The 12,215-nt window shown below is 39.1% G+C and overlaps 1 protein-coding gene across 4 annotated transcripts in view; it reads left to right on the top strand.

Moving 5' to 3' along the window:
• DDX10 (DEAD-box helicase 10) overlaps window positions 1–12,215 on the top strand; it is a 349,421-nt gene that overhangs the window by 270,851 nt on the left and 66,355 nt on the right. The gene's annotated exons all lie outside the window — the stretch shown is intronic.

Here is a 12,215-nt window from a genome sequence, read left to right on the forward strand (position 1 = left end):
GACGAGCTAGGCAGCAGTTCTGCAGAAAAGGACCTGGGAGTAACAGTGGATAAGAAGCTGGATATGAGTCAGCAGTGTGCCCTGGTTGCCAAGAAGGCTAATAGCATATTGGGCTGCATTAGTAGGAGCATTGCCAGCAGATCATGGGAAGTGATCATTCCCCTCTATTCGGCATTGGTGAGGCCGCATTTGGATTATTGTGTCCAGTTGGGCCCCCCACTACAACAAGGATGTGGAGAAGTAGAATAGAGTCCAGCGGAGGGCAACAAAAATGACTGGGGGGCTGGAGCACAAGACTTATGAGGTGAGGCTGAAGGAACTAGGCTTGTTTAGTCTGCAGAAGAGAAGAATGAGGGGGGATTTGATAGCAGCCTTTAACTACCTGAAAGGGGGTTCCAGGGAGGATGGAGCTAGGTTGTTCTCAGTGGTGGCAGACGACAGAACAAGGAGCAATGGTCTCAAGCTGCAGGGGGAGAGGTCTAGGTTGGACATTAGGAAAAAGTTTTCCACTAGGAGGGTGGTGAAGCACTGGAATGGGTTACCTAGGGAGGTGGTGGAATCTCCATCTTTAGAGGTTTTTAAACTGCGGCTTGACAAAACCCTCGCTGGGATGATTTAGCTGAGGTTAGTCCTGCTGTGAGCAGGGGGTTGGACTAAATGACCTCCTGAGGTCCCTTCCAACTCTCTGATTCTATGTTGAGGTGAAGATTATGAAGCATCAGCTTTGCTGGGCTGGTCATTGCCTGAGAATGGCCGATACTCGTCTTCCGAAGCAAGTCCTCTTTTTTCAACTTAGTCATGGTAAAAAGAACCACAGGGGGACAGAGGAAACACTACAAGGACACCATGAAAGTATATCTTAAGAAGAGAGGCATTGACCCCACAACTTGGGAAGAGCTGGCTGGCAATAGACTGCAGTGGCGTCATATCATACATCAAGCCTCAGCCCGTTTTGAAAAGCGTTCCCTTGCTCAAGAGACTGAGAAACAGCAGAGGAGGAAGGAAAGTGTACAGCATCCTGGCTACTATTTCTCGACAGGATGGCGTTAGGCACACTCCAATATCCAAGCATCTTCCTGGATTGTCTAGACCCTGGTCCCCTGGAAATGCACAGTATTTACAGATTCACTGCTTCCAAAGAAACCATGCACCTCAGTTTCACCTCAGATCACTGCTGTGCTTAATACACAGCACTTAGATCTGTTTATAGTGAAATCAAGTATAAGTTTATTTAACAAAGCACAGAGATTCAAGTCATAGCAAATAGAAGGATTCGAAACAAATGAGTATAAAATAAAAACATAACGTACATGCTAGAGCCAAGACTTAATTAATTAGTTACTTTTCTATCTAATAGAGTATTGCTCACCCAAAATCCTTGCAGCATTTTACAGCCAGGCTTGGCTGTGATCCTCCTTTCATGAGACAGACACACTGACAGCTTGCCTCCTAGATGGACTCTGTATTCCTTTGTCTTCCATAATATACTAGTCCTGTGCTTTGTCTTCATTCACAAACAGGACCTCTACACGCCGGGTTGTTTTATTTTTTTCCTGTTAATTTTCTCTCTTGTAGGTGTCCCAACCTTTCAGCTGGCTCTTGGATCAGTATGCAAATAGTACATAGTAACTTATGACCAGACAGGGAGATAAGCATCTGTTACCTCCTTCCTGAAAGGAACCTGTCTGAATCATGTCACTTTCTGGCAACCTGCCTTAAGTTGACAACTGGAAGAGCATAATTTGCAACATAGATACACAACTTCTTAAATATCATCCGTACATACATTTTGCAATTATCATGATGACTAGTGGGCTACTGACTCTCAGTGGAGACCTTACATGCCACCCTCGGAACCATTACGCATATATATATATGACCCAGAGGTTCCTGTAAAACTCTGAACACCTCCTGTATGCTCTGCCAGTTGGCACCAAGAGGTCCGTGGGTCATACCTGTGTTATACAGGTCAGACTAAATGATCACAGTGGTCACAATAGTAAGCCTTGGAATCTATAAATCGGTGCTTGACTATATAACATATCTATTAAAACATTTTATTATTAAATGTGTAAGAAACTAAAGAGAACTCTGAACATTGCTTATTATTAAATTAAACACAAACACACACAATCAGAAACAAAGATGTCCTCCACATTTTAGTTTTAGAGTTCCATCTCACCATTGGCTGACTTTCATGCTAACTACACAGCTTCCATCCATAGCCATAAATCAGTCAAGAATGGAATGTTGGCCTTCATTTTTATATGTCTACCTTTTGGCTGTTTGTGCTTCAACTTAAATGGTGATTTGAATATTAATAAAATAACTTTTTGATTGTCATTTAATAGATTTGTAAGGTGCTAGTTTATGCAGGGGACTAATGTGATAGTCTTTCATTTCTGGGACTTTTTTTTTTTTAAGTTGAACGTGCCTAGTTTAACCATAATTAGCTGTTTACATGTGCAATCATTGCAGCTGTGTACAAATTAGGTGTGAATTTTACTTGCCTGATTTCCTAAGGAATCTGGCCTCTGGAAACTAGGAAGAACCATAGTGGGTTCAACTTAGCATGCATTTTTTTTTACTGTCTATTTAGGCACAATGTAGCCTGATTGGTGCTCTGCTCAAGAGAGGCCCATGACTTGAGAATGAAGGAATGGTTCAAGTTGTCATTAAGGTCTTTTGACCGGGCTCTGTAGGAAATGGGCCAGTGTATGGCTCTGTCCAATGTCAGGCTGAAGCTAGCGCTATTAGTCCATCACTTACATTTGTACTATACACTCTCAAAACTTTAAATGCTATAGTAAAAGACATCTAATGATTTAAAGTCAGTTACATTTCTTTAAATTACTTGTATCTCCTTTTGAATGTCAGAATATCAGTGTGCTGGCTTAGCATGCTATGGTGTTAAATATATGGTTCTTTAGAAAATTATGCATAGTGATTGCTGTTTGAGAGGCTCAGTGTTTTGTGGTAAACTGACTCATTAATATTATTCAGCCACCTGCATTTGAAATTTCTCTACCTTAATAGCATCGGTTGTTAGAGCTGTATTACTTTTCCTGTCTATTGCATTCAGGAAGCAAATTCCACATACATTTCTAGCAGCAGGTCAAAGCATTGCTTCTGACTGTGATTTTTGTTCTAAATGCACCACACTCCTTGTAACTCTTCTCCAATATTATAAGTTAGAGTAGAGCCTGCCCTGGAAACAACATATTTGAGCACCCCAAATGTTGAGTATGTTTGAAATCTGACACTAGATCCAGATCTGATTAGTGTCTTGCAGCAGCTATTACACAAAACTCTTCTATATGAAGTTTGAACTCTTCCTATGTAACCAGCATTTGAGTTTCTGTCTCAGTCAAATGAGAATAGCCGTATATTCTCATGTTATGGGTGATATGGGTGTTCATATGCATTTGTACAGCACCCAACACAATGAAGCTTAAATCCTGATTGGTGTCTCTAGGCTGTATTGTAAGATAGATAATACAATATTATGTATATAATTGTTCTTTAAAAATGGGCTCAATCAAAACCCCCCATAAGGCTCATAATTTAGCAGCTTGAACTCCTCTCTGATGTTCCTTTCAGCTACCCACCATCTGGCTTCCCACATCTGTATTTAATTTCTATAGATCATAAGATCTTCCAACGGGTTCTTGTCTTGTTTTTGTACATATCTTATGAATGCACTTCAAAGGTGCTGTGTAAGAATAAATAATTGCCATTTGAGCTATGATAATCTTTTAGATGTTTTTGGTACTATCCAATTCTTCATCCACTAAGGAACCAGAGTACACGTTTTAAATCAAACTCCTCTAGTTGCTCAACTTCTTCATCTTCTGTTAATATTTCTAAAATACGTAGGTTGCATTTCTATCAAGATCCTCTGCAGTCACACTCATTACCAGCTATGAAAGTTGATCCTTTGCAATCAGCAATCAGAATACTATTATTTCCATGCTGGTTGATAATACCATAGCTGCCAACATTGGGAAACTTTTCCAGTGGCAGTTTTCAAAATAATCCAGGGTCATGTAGTCATCAAGATCCCAGCTGCCACAGGGATGTGTGCACATTCAGTTGAATTTTAAGTGTCTTTTACAAAAATTTTAATCAGGCCCTCAAAACAGTTAGAGTTCAGGCTGTTTTTAAATATCTGCTCTCCTGCTAGCTCAAAAATCCATTAACTCCTTCCTCCTTTGCCCAATATTGTGCTGGTGCATCTGTCCCCAATGATGCAAGCTTGTAAAGGCCTCATATTAAAGCAGTGAAACAACACTAGTGATAAGAGAACCTCAAAAGTTAAGTGACTAGCATCTAAAAAGCTGTGTTTATTTACGCCTCATCATCCTCTCCAAAACAACCCATACATCTCATCCATCATTTATCTTGAGGGGGCATGTCTACAGTGCAATTAGACACTGGCAGCTGGCTTGTGCCAGTTGATTCAGGCTTGTGGAGCTCAAGCTGTGGGACTGTTTAATTGCGGTGTACACATTCCAGCTCAGACGGCAGTCCGAGCTCCGGGACCCTCCCACCTCTCAGGGTCCTAAAGTCTGGGCTCCAGCCTGACCCTGGATGTCTACACTGAAATTAAACAGTCTCGCAGCCCAAGCCCTGGTAGCCTGAGTCAGTTGGCACATGCCAGCCACTGGTGTCTAACTGTAGTGTAGACATACCCTTAGTGGCTTGCTGTTCCCATTTGGTAATATTAGCCTCATTCCTGTGTCATCTTCCTCCCAGTTCAGTCTCCCTCTGCCTCTTTTTTGGTCTTCAGTGGAATTTCCCCCTCTCTACCTTCCTCTTTCCCCCATCTTTGGGGGAATCCACCCTCCTGTGGTTTCTTTATCCCGATTCTTGATTCTTCACAGGGAGCTGAACTCAAGCTCTGTTGGCTGTGGCTGATTACATTCTTGCCTGTGCAACTAACCACAAGCGCAGTGGAGAATAGTTGAAGAAAAGGGGAAAAAGGCAGACTCTGAAAGCCAGCATTAGAAACTTCAGAAGATAAAGCTTTTCCAGTATGAGCTTGTCTTCAGACTGGTAAAAAAAAGGCACACACTCTGGACTTTCCTGCCTGTAAATGTATATATTTATCTGTGTATTTATTTTATTGGGCTATGTCACCTTAGCCCTGTTGGGTAAATGGCGACCTGCCTAAGATGTTACCACTCCAGTATTCCAGGGGGACTACAGTAGGTGATTTATCCTATTATACACACAAAATTTCATTAAAAGAACATCATTAAGTCATAAAGTTAAGCACTAAAAATGGGTCTGGTGGAAAAAATAGTTTGAGATTATGTAATTTAAAGAGTGTATCATAATGCATGTGCAGAAGGGGATTGAATTAAGGTTAATTCTGGCACTTTCTAACTTTCGAGTGCTTGACTTTGTAACCTTAATGACAGTTTTTTGTGTGCAATTTTCTAGGTTTTTAAAAAAGCAAACTGGGGAAAAAATTTCATCACATGGCATCATTGACACCCACCTGGGTAGTCAGCAGGCCTAGAACCTTTAGATCCACCATACCGGTCTCTGCCACTAGGGCTAATGGAGTAACTGATAGGAGTAGTGGGTACTTATCCTCTTTATAGACCACCTGTAAAGGGGGATGGGACACATTGCAAGTGTGTTTTACAGATATTTGCTGACAGCAGAGGAATGATGAGACTTGGAAATGCTGACTTCCATTCCAGACTCTGGAAGGGAGTATGATCTAATGGGCACAGACTCTTCTGCCCGTTCCCCCAAGCTTAACCCCGTCTGTCCTGTCGACCTAACCTGTCCCTGTCCTGTGTGTTGTCAGACCTTGGTTCCTCATCCCAGACCCGTTCCCCTCACCTACCAAGTTCCTATCTCCACTCCTCAGACCTCTCATCTCAGATGCCTCCTGCAAGTTTTAGTCTCTCTTGCTCTCCCCGCCTCCTTGTGCTCTGTCTCTTTCCTCAGTCAGTCTCCTCCTACCCTCTTCTTCTCCCCATGCAAACTCCTTGTCTGAACACTCTGCCCCCATCCACAGTGATTCCCAGGGCTCCTCGTCCAGTCTTTTCACCACCACCTTGGCTCCTTTTCCCAGAATCTTTGCACACCCAGTCCCTGTTGCCTGTCTCCTTGTCAAATCTGTCTCTCTTATTCCACGCCCTACTGGCTCCCAGTCTTTGATCTTTTTAGTATCTATTTCCTTTGTGAAAGCTATTAAAAGTACTATAATGTGCACTTGGCCTAAAACTACCTGCCTCTACACACAATGAATCATGTGGCATTAAAAAGGCCACAGCTTTATTCTTAACAATAGATAAACTTAAACATGAATGTTTAAATACAATTAAATGGAATTATATATTGAGCAATACTATCATTTTAGATATGCCAGTTGCTGACTTCTAACACATATCAGGAAGTGACCACCTAAGAATCCATTTGTTGTTGCCGTGTGTACCACACGTGCAACTGATATATGTTCTAATATCGGACTGATCCAAGATCATTCATTGAAATGTCAGAATCAAGGAGCAGATTGATGGGAAATCTTCTGAATTTGCTTGCGTTTTTCTTCAAGACTAGTCCCAAAAGAGACAGAGATTTTTAATTGGCTTCTGGGAGGGACGAAGTCCTTCAACTCTCCATATTTCATTCTGAAATCAAGTTCACACTTCACTCTGTGTGGGACAGTATTGATGTGGATGTTATCTGACCCTTACAAGTGATGAAGTTAGTAACCACCAGTAATTCTACAGTTTTGTGTAATTGAAAATACGTGCAGAAAGATTCCTGAAAGCTTTAAAAATGCTTTAAATGTGACATCTAGGGCACTACTCTTCATTCTCACATTGAAATAAAGGGTTACTATTGTGAGCTTTATAAATGATTGTTGTGTAAATATTTTAGCACTACACACCAAACACTTTTAAGTCAGTTTGTCAGCTTGGTCTTCTATTCTTGTTACCATAATCTCCATCCCTGCTATTTTTTTGAAAATTCAGTGTTAGTTTCAAGCTCTTTGTTGTATTGTAGCAGCTGAATACCATAACTTGCCCTATTTATATTATTGAGTAATTATGTTAATTATATACAAACTACAACTTTACAAAGTCATTTGTTGTATGCTGCCCATCACTTTGTACATGGTGCTCTCAAATTCTCTTAGCAATGGAAATACTTTTGCTTACTACCTGGACATTAATCCCATTATTATTGGGTTTCCATTTCCTTGATATCTTATCTCATCTAGCCATTTGCTTATACCTACTATTCCTCTAATAGTGTGGTGATGTAGTCCTGTTCCAGGTTCTTCCCTTTCTATTGGTGACTTTTTGTCAGTGCTCTATCTTCCCTTCTTTTCGTCTTTGTACTAGCATCTGGATTTGAAACTCGATTTCTTTTATATCTTGCCTTGTGATTTTTTTCATTATTTTCCTGCACTGTAATGCCAAATTAATCCATATTAATTTGAGTGTTGTTTTGTTCTCACGGCATCCTGTAGCTCGCTGTTTGAAATGCTTTGGAACAGTGCACCTTAGTTTTACAGCATCTCTGTCGTTCCAGTTCGGGGCCTCTACTGAGCAGAGCTTTTGAACTGTGCCTCATTTGGTGGTGGTTTTAGGATGTGGTCCAAAGGTCACTAAGAATAGTTGGACACCATCAAATTATCTTCTATGAATGATTTAAGGGCAGATGTAACTCCAAATCTTCAGAGGTGGCTAATGTATTTACCCAGTCTACCACCTATTTCCCCATTGGCATCAATTTTAGTTTTGGTCTGTGAGAAATATTTTTGAATAGATAATAGTACCATGAAAGTCCTTAAGATAAGAAAGAATTCAAAGCAGAATTCAGCTGCAGGTAGAAAGATTTATAAACTTTATGCCATTGAGGAAGGCATTTCTGTGTAGCATTAAAAGAAAAATGTTCTCTTTTGAACACAGTTATTTGCAATTTGATTTTCTCTTATTGCTATGCAGATGGTTATGTAGCAGAATTATAAAGTGTTCCATATTTTTGTGCTTTAAGTTACTGTTTATTTGGAACAGAACATTAGAATGTGACATCTAAATTGGAGACAGTTTTTTCAAATTAATGTTAGTACAGATGAATCCTACAGTTGTACAATTGTCTGTTTTGAAATTCAGTCAGTACTATATAGAGAATTGGTTTTAGTTTCTGGAATACAGCATGTTAAATCTCTCCGTATGTATATGGTTCTTGCTGTGGTTATACTTTTATGTATTCCTATAAGATTCATTATGCAAGATTCTGTGAATCATGGTGTAATGTTAGGTTAGCAAAATAAATCACAAATGGACAAGAAAGATTGATGACTGATTAATTACAGCCAGAGTCAACTTTTGTTTACATAAGTGATTTACCATTAAGCTGCTATTTGAGCAGAAAATCCATAAAAACGTTAGGTTTCATTTTAAATGACTATTTCAACCAGCCTGTTTTCTTCAATAATATATTTGTGTACTATAAAAAGGATGTCAAATGCTTATTAGCATTTTTAAGGGGCCTATCACTGTAATATCACAGTAAATCAAATTTCATATTCTAAAATAAGTACTTGAGTAATCACATCTGTGTTTAAGGTAGTAGGTAACTCACATGAATTGCACAAAGCTTAAGAAATTATCTTTCTTGCCAGGTGCGTTTAGCTTACCTAGCAAGACACTTTTGATAGCCCAAGCTGTAAACCCCTTTTGGTTTAGTGTTCTAATTTTCTAGTCTGAACTGTTGTTAGACTGTTGGTGTTATGTTTAATATAGGAGAACTCGGATTAATCACATTCACTGGTAGGTGAATTTTCCTATCAAAGATGCATTTGATTTCTCTGTGTCATGATGCTGCTATCTCTGTAAAGCATAAGTAGAGCCCTTCAAATCTGTGGGTATCCGCTTTATATCCACATATATGGACCATTTCTGTGGATCGCAGATGGATGCGGATTCAAATGTTATATTTAAAGCCCTGCAAATGCACTGATATCCGCGGATCATTTTTACAAATCATGGATCGGATGCGGTACAAATTTTGTATCCGTGCAGGGCTCTAAGCATACGTATCACTGTGATGGAATCTTTTTTTGTTATTTATTTCATGTTGCAATATTGCCAATATGTGATTGGCACTGCACAGACGTATAGGAGTTTACGGTCTCTTCCCTCAAAGAGTTTACAGTTTATAAGACACATGGAAGACAAAGGAAGAAATACCAGTCTTCAAGCAAACTGGTTTGGAAGGTGATTTCCAGCTCCATGGTGGCACACCACCCAATGTGCATAAATGTGAGGCACTGGCTGCATGGTGGGGCGTTGGCTGAGGCTAATGTATCCCCTGCTGGGTGAATCCACTGACAGTTATCCACCACAAAGTGGGAGTGAAAGGGGTAAAGAGGCTACTGCAGTATCCCCTTCTTCTTCCACAAAGATCACCAGAACTAGCCAACTAGAGCCAATTCCCAGGATTTGGGCATAGTGGTAAAACTGTGTTCCTAAATCTAATGCTTCTTTTTGTTAATGATCTGGTGCCCACTAATCCTAATGTATGAAATTCTTGAAATCCAAATACTTCAATTGTTTGGGTTTTTTTAAGCCTCATTTCCTCTATATGGGCTGCTAAAAATTGGTAATTAGAATGCCCATTTGGCCAGACGTAGTTTGCTCCAATGGGGAAACAGCAAATGGCTTGACAGCTTTTGGGCCAGTTCACTTAGGTTTTCTGGTGGGAATGCTGCCACACAAGATTCAGAGTCTGAGTCCACAGAGTGAGTGCTGCAGTTTCTTTAAAAATGGTTATGCACACGAGCAAAGTTTTCTACAAGTTTTCCATGCAGACTGCACTGTAGGAAAGAACTCTGCACATGCTGGCACAACAACGCTTTCTACTTGCTACCAGAGATCAGGCACCAGGTTGAGCTCAGGTTATGGAGATATAATATCATGGTATTTTGCATCCTTTCCAAGGTACTTTTGTCAGCTAAAATGTTGTGAGCCACTAACTTTTTGTTTTTGATTAAACAGCCATTTGCTTTAGAATTTCAGTTAAACTCTCTTATTTTTATTAAACCTTAGGTGGCACAATACCTAACACTCAGTTATTTCACATTCCTTCAAGTTTTTTCAGTGTTGAATAGATGGAATGCTGCCAGTTCATATTTTTATTGACTTCAGATAATTAATTTCTAAGGATAATGTGTCGATCATATATTTTGTAGCTTTCTTTCAGCAGATCTACTTTATCACTGTTTTCTTTAATCTCATCAAGAATAGGTTTTCTCTGTTTCAGTACCATTTATTCCAAGGCTTTGCCCTTCTTCATTTCTCATGGTAAAACTTCAGCATTTTAATGCTACTCCTTTGGCAGATCTGAAAATGTGTACCTGATGAGCCATCTTGAAAGAACCTTTAGTACAATTTTTCTTTGAGTGCTCCTGTTGACCAGTAATCAGTTTTTCTTGCCAGGACAAACCAGATATCTAGAACCTTTCAGCATTAACTCTGACCACCTAATGTAGTGAATGCTGAGTGTAGTTTTTAGGTAATGGATCTACTCAGACTTAATTTTCTATCTTCAGAGATTCTCTGGGCTCTGCCTGCTACAACCATCTAAACATTTTACTTCAGTAATTGTTTGCTGAGCAGCACAACTTCTTCACAGTAGCTCAAATTGCTTACATAACTATTGTCCCAAAAGGAAAGAATGACAGGAAGAGGAATTTTATAACACTAAAGGGATTATGAAAGAGCTGTGTTTAAAATTGGAGGTCACCTTACAGAATTATAAGAAAATATGGGCCCTTTGGAATGAGTTCAGATTTTAAACACTAAACCACTCGTTCACTCAATTAGAGGCTAAATCAAGCAGTATTCAGGGCATGATATAAAAATGCTTAATTGCAATGCTTGACTACAATAATGATAGAAACTGGACATTAGCAAAATAAAAATTGTAGTAAGAAGTGAACTGTACTTTGTGGCATAGTACATTTGCAATAACGTCTAAGCTTCATTGTGTTAGAGCTTCCTTGCGAAGCACAAAAAAAAATTTAGAGATCATATGCAACTATTGATACCTTATAGTTTTAAGGAGATAGCAGCCGTCCAGTCTAGTTCAACACAACTTTCCACATAGAAACCAGCAAAGTGCAGAAGCCAAAAATTAATACATGTAACTAGGATTTGGAAAAACTTTTCCATAATGGACAAACTGGCCTATTACAATTTGAAGCCAATAAAGTACTGCCAATGTGCAGAACAAATAGTGATATATATTGAGGTGTTTTGTTTTTTTTTAAAGAGAGAATTTTCTAATGCCTCTATCCTCTGTCTGCATGTATGTCTACCTATCTTTATTGTGAGATCTTTGGGGTAAGAGCCCTTTCTTGTTGTCTGGCTGGAAAGTATACACGTAATGGGCACCATAAACAAATAGTATTCTGTATATACACTGTAATTGTGTATATATTACTGTTTTTGACACTATTTACATTTATTAACGTGTTGTCAGGCCTTTTGTCCTGCAAAATAAAGATGCTTTGAAATTTGTATATTATGATGTATCTACAGTTTTTCAAGAAACTTCTTTTGAAATTCAGACTTCACATATGCAAATCTTGAGTTTGTCACTTTCAGTGCCATCACTATATATGGGACCAATACCTTAAAACCAGTCTATTTGGTCTAATTTTTTGATAGCAGGGAAAGTGAAAGATCTTTGCATAACAAGGCAAACTTGTGTGTTTAAGTGGATTCCTCTGACTATCACAACCCCTAGGAAATTCTTTTTACAAAATCCATGTAGGGGAATATTTTAGTTTCAAAGATTTAGATTTCAAAAACTTTTCAAATCGTATTGTGTAGTATCTGTATTTATGCTTCTCTCACTAGGAATTATGTCAGTGATTACTTTTTACAATAAAAGCATGTTGCTAAACCAAAGAGTATATTCTGCCTTCAAACAGTGTTTAAGGGGGAGCTGAGTTTGTTGTGTATGCTCCAGTTAGAGGCAATTGTAGTTTGCCCAGTTGAGAACAATGTTGGCAACTTACAAGAACAGGAGGGTCATGGTTAATTGATATAAAATGGAGCTGATTGTGGTGCACTTCATCTTTAATGTAAAGTTGCAGCCCCCAGTAACTGCTGGTTTCAGTAGACAGAATGTGATATTCTATCTTTATCTAAGTGTCCTTCAGACTGAGTGAGTAT

Source organism: Emydura macquarii, unplaced genomic scaffold (genome assembly GCF_026122565.2).
Source record: "Emydura macquarii macquarii isolate MOO-44397 ecotype Brisbane River unplaced genomic scaffold, CSIRO-AGI_Emac_v2 contig_2473, whole genome shotgun sequence".
Lineage (NCBI taxonomy): Eukaryota > Metazoa > Chordata > Testudines > Chelidae > Emydura > Emydura macquarii.